The following is a 5,584-nucleotide window of genomic DNA, read 5'->3' on the forward strand; positions in this document are numbered from 1 at the left end:
TCCTCCGCAGAGGCTCCTTTCAGCGGGGATGGCAATCTGGCAATCTCATCCCCAGGGTCTTCTCGGCGACGAGTAGACCCTGGGAATGAAGTTGTGGGGGAGGGCGAAAAACACGACGTGCGTTTTTGTTTCGATTCTCCCCAGGCTCCCCGTGCTGACTTTTCAACTCTCCCCATTTCCCAACCCGTACGAAAAAATAAGAGGCCTCTGCGGAGGAGAGAGCTCCTGATGTAAACTTGAAATAAACATGAGTTGCAATATTCGAGTACTGTAGGGAACCAAACATACCAATAAAAACCAAAGGCTTGATTTGTAAGTGAAATTATACATTTTATTGCTTTAGTTAAAAATTATTTACACTTCTATGTTACAACAGTGTTATAAATAATAAAATTGTACCCTGGGGCAGGTTTGTTCAAAACGCAATAAAGCTAATCAAGGCTTAGCATGAATTTTGATTTCAGTTTTTTAAACTTTTCAGTGGAGCAATAAAAACACTTTTTTACAAGAGAAATAATAAATTGAACCCTATATCAACTTTTAATCATGGGTTAGTGTTATCGGCTTTTGAACAACCTGGCACAGGAGAGCAAAGCACACCATTTATTTACTATCTACATTCCCAGCCAACTTGAATTTCTTTGTACAGTCAACTCTCCCCTTGCGGACTTCCCCCTTTTGCGCACTCTCTCTCTCACACAAAAAATCTCTATCTCGCGGGAAAAAATTTTTTGTAAATATCCTCCTTTCCCCTCTCACTAAAAGGAACAAAAAACCCCCCCCCAGGGGCCCAAAAGGCTGTATTTGTAAAGTGGGCAAAATGCTCTTCAAATTTTTAAAATAATATTCTGCAAACACTCTGTATGTTGTAATTCATCTGACATGTTTAACTCAGTATTATTAACTTTAAAAACATAATACCTTGAGTGACTTTAAGCTGTAAAACTTTTTATAATGGTTATAGAGCGGTTTTCACTTGTGTGTGAATTTATTTTGCTTTTTTTTTTTTTTTTTATTTTTTGCTTTTTTTTTTTTTAAAATCTCTTCCCTTTCTCCCCAATCAGAAGAAAAAAAAAAAAACAGCCGCCCCCCCCCCCCCCTCCCCCCTTTTTTTTTTTTTTTTTTTTTTTTTTTTTTTTTTTTTTGAGTTTTTTTTTTTTTTTTTTTTTTACAACAAAAAAAAACTATGCCCCAACCACAAATATCATACAAATGTACATACAAAGCTCTGTCACATCTAGTTATTAAAAGTACATTGTACAGGTTGCTCTTATTAAAGCAAATGAAAGATGTTGTGAACTCATTAACAATTCACACGAGTCTTACTGTTTCATATTTTTAGCAGTAGATTTCTGAGCAAAAATGCAATACTATGGTGCAACGTGAATTGTAACACTATGTGAAGAGAGACATGCATCACTAATTCTTATTACTCATATGGCTCACACCTATGATGTCAACCTCAGAAGAAATGGAAAATATAAATAAGGATCAATTGTGCCAGGTAGGATTCTGCGATAGAAAAAGTTAATTATGATTTTTGCTTACCATTTGTATGATGTTATATTATGGCGTTTGTCTTACTGAACCTAAAGCCTGCTTACTTGTGTCATGACAGTTGTGCACATGTCTGTGTTAAAATGGGATCTAGGTGATTCATGAGGTCACGTCATGAGCATGTTTTAGTGCATGTGACAGTCATAAGAAACAATTTATCATGCCTTCAAAGTTAACTCCCAAGTAAAATAAATTGACACATAATTTTCACTGGCATTAAAGACTGGTAGCATAAAAGATGGTGAAAATTTCTCTATGAGAGCATAACAGTTTTTCCCGAGGGAAGCAAGTCAATTGCATTGTTTGGCAAAACAGTGTTGGATGGATGACTTGAAAATGGCATCAGTCTTGAAGCGTCTTGAACTATCCTTGCAATGAGGAACTACTAGAAGTGCCCAACATGAAAGTCCACTTGATGCAACATGTCATGTAACTATCAGTGAAATGCACCGCTGCCAGACATTAGTGACGATTTGCATAAGAAATCACTGTGTGCGTTTCTTTGTCTTGTCGTTCATCATGAGGTATACTCCATAAAAATATAAACAAGTTCCCACAAAGTAAAGTCCGTAAGCTCCTCTGTGTAATAACCCATCAGACGGCCCTTTAGGTGTAAAGCTATAGATAACTGGCTTTTCTCCAGACTGCAAAAGAAATTAAGTGGGCTTTCTAAATACATAATGAATAAATTCATTTTGACACTACTGCTATTTAGATTGCAGCTCAAACTACAGATTACCGTCGCTTGCATCTAAGCGTGAACACTCACCAGTGAAACATGATCTAATTGGGTATCAGACGTGACATGATTGGTCATCAAACGTTGAAGTTTAGCAGACCGTAACGGCAAATTTTGCGCTCAAAATTCTCAGCAAAAGCACTGAGTAGAGGAGAAATTTTACACCAGAAGTGATTCAAGTGAACGTGCAAATACATGTACTTATTATTCAACAGATCCGCGCTGCCAAAGGCAAAATGACGAAATGTCATCCGACAAACAGAATCCTGCGAAGAGGGCAAGAGCCGAACTGAAGCGCGCAAACAGCAGGCAAAATGTGCTGCCGTGAAAAACAACCGCCACGGGAAACCGAAGCCCGGCCACGGCCGCGCAAGACAGGCGAACGGAGCAGGAAAGTTAATATTGACACAGATCAGAAGAAGTCTTCATACCCAAGCTTTCCGCCATTTCGAAACCAGAATCTGTTGAATATGTTGAACTTTCGGTATGAAAGTTGCTGTTACGCTGCCGAACTTCAACGTTTGATGATGAACCATGCCATGTTTAATACCCAATTGGATCATGTTTCGGCAGCGAGTGTACATGCTTAGATGCAAGCGACGGTACCATGCAGTAATTACCATTTGGAGAAGGCAATATACGATAAAAAAAGATAGAAAGAAATACAGGCAGCTAAATGGACCTACATTACATTCTAAATAACAATTAAATATAAATATAAAACCTAACAAAATAAAAAATTTATAATTTATATAAAAATTTACAATTTACTGGAATCCCAATGTCTTGACCTCCAGGAGTTGCAGAAATTGGAAATTTGATACTGAAACATTTTTCATTTTTCTGTTGATAATGAATGCTCTATTCAGATCTTTGCTTGCATCCAACATGTATATTTCATTTGTTCACAAAATTGATTGCGTAACACAACAAGCAAGTAGAAACTGCACGTGACGGATAAGTCAAAACAAAACCGCAAAATAAAACTCCTTCATACGTCCAATTCATTCACTCTCTTGGCAAGTATACCGAATTCTCTTCAACATTTTGCGAACATGCTTCGCCCTTACTTAAAATTTTTTCGTTATAAGCCGGCAGCTCAATACAAAATTACGACTAATTTAAAATGGCTTACATAACTCGTCAGGAACGAAACACACAAAACAACAGAGTGTAATCCATAAATAAAACTCTTTTCCACTTCTACAAATCGAAATATAAACGATTTAGCGTTTTAAAAGTGTCATCTCACCTGGATACATCGTTGAAATTCCGTTCTGAAGCTTTGATGCCAAGGTTTAGAAACGGCTGTGTGGTATAAACTCCTTGAAACGTACACACACTTCGCAATGCGACCCATCAGCGATGTAAAACCAACCAATTGAGCAGTAAATTACGCTGTCTGTTCGTAGTGTCGACCGAAACTTCCTCGATCGCAGAAAAGAAGCGATTCGCAGTGAAAAGACGGCTTTCCGACACTGAGAAAGGCGCGCGTATCACAAATGGGAAGTTGTACTTGATGTACCTAGGTGACCGCTCGTTTGCACGTGCACTCAGCGTGCACAGAGCGAAACCGGTTTCTCCGGAAAGTTGCCAAAAAAGTTCTGTAGTCCTAGTAGTTGAGCGGATCAAGCCAAGAGCGCTGAAAATACGATGGGCAATAAGACACCAAAAAAGGAAAGTTCAAAAAGAAGACTTTGTTAGCTGAGAAGCAAAGTCGATCAATTGATAATCAAGTAATACTACCATTTTCGAGCGACCGTGAAAGGCAAACTTTTTTCTGCGTTTTCTCACGTGTAAAACATTCAAGTTTGTCTAGACAAACTGTCGCGTTTTACAAGTAAACCATTACACGTTGATTAACGTAAAAAATACTCTCAAAATAAAAATAAATAAATAAACAATCGCTGATCGCTGTCACAACAATTGCCAGAAATGTAAAGCCGCCCTTTTCTGTCGACATTCATTGAAGAAATATAAAAAGTCGACGCAAAAGTTTTCAAAACCATTGTTTCATGTGCAGAAACACACCGGCGGAGTTGTCAAACTTGACATGTTGACGCCACAAACGTGAATTGGTTCAGTTGAAAAACGCGACGGTTTGTCTAGTCAAACTTGAATGTTTTACCCTTGAAAAAACGCGGAAAAAAGTTTGCTTTTCACGGTCGCTCGAAAATGGTAGTATTTCCCACACAATATCCATTCTTTTTGACAAAATATTGGTGTTTCAAAATATAATGAAGTTTCTCTCCTTTGGTAAATGAGCTCTATATGAACATATCCTACAGGGAAGATTAGGAAAGTTAGCCTGAATTTCTTTCTCCGGTCGCTCCGTCTGTAATTTAGGCTATACTAGTATACACTGTAGGAAGGGATTTTATCCAAAAAGTTGTCGTTCTCGACGTTCTCTTTTTGTATCTCTTTTCCTAACGTGAGATCTTGCCCTCTTTCTTGACTTAGCACTGCGGGAAGGAGTGATAAGAGTTCTTTTTCCCCTCTCCCTTTCAAAAACAATACTGCCTGATCGCAGATTATTCTTCTCCCATTCGGGTAGGCTCTCCCTTCCCTCACTCTCCTCTCCCCAACCGGTGCTTGCTTGCATGATTGTCGTAATCGTCACGGGAGTGTGTTTTATAATAGCGAACAGTAGACATCCAGGTTGGCTTTAGTGTTCTGTAAGTATTTAAACAACTAAAAAACGGAAAGGCTGACACGATGAGCATAAGCTGTCGAAGCTATAAATCACACACTCTCGATAACCACACAAGGAAAGGTTCGGGCAACAAGTTTATTGCGTCACACAAGGAAAGGTTCGGGCAACAAGTTTATTGCGTCACACAAGGAAAGGCTCGGGCAGCAAGTTTATTGCGTCACACAAGGAAAGGCTCGGGCAACAAGTTTATTGCGTCACACAAGGAAAGGCTCGGGCAACAAGTTTATTGCGTCACACAAGGAAAGGTTCGGGCAACAAGTTTATTGCGTCACACAAGGAAAGGTTCGGGCAACAAGTTTATTGCGTAAACTTGGTGCAAAAGTACAGGTGCAAAAGGATATCCTTTTAACAACCATGGTCTGGATCGTCGGGACCGATTTCATTAGGGACGGACCATTATTTTTTTGAAGGGGGGGGGATGAAAAATATTGATAAAAATTGTTTGCAGGGCCTGGAAAGACAAAATAAATTGTTTGCAAATACGATATGTATAACGAAAAATAGTAAGAATTTCGAAAAAAAATGTTTGCAGAGGTGCATAAACTAAAAAAAAAAAGTTTGCAGAGGAAAATTTT

General features: G+C 38.6%; 1 long non-coding RNA gene across 1 annotated transcript; it reads right to left on the reverse strand.

Moving 5' to 3' along the window:
• Nucleotides 1-804: 804 nt before the first annotated feature.
• LOC144660550 (uncharacterized) lies at nt 805-3,819 on the reverse strand. The gene is made up of 3 exons (XR_013572105.1): nt 3,549-3,819; nt 1,173-2,201; nt 805-930 (listed from the first exon to the last, which is right to left on the reverse strand). It is a non-coding gene; the product is annotated as an uncharacterized LOC144660550 (long non-coding RNA).
• Between the last annotated feature and the right edge of the window lie 1,765 nt (nt 3,820-5,584).

The sequence above is a fragment of the Oculina patagonica genome, chromosome 7, assembly GCF_052425735.1.
Source record: "Oculina patagonica isolate OP01 chromosome 7, crgOcupat, whole genome shotgun sequence".
In the NCBI taxonomy this organism is placed as follows: Eukaryota; Metazoa; Cnidaria; class Anthozoa; order Scleractinia; family Oculinidae; genus Oculina; species Oculina patagonica.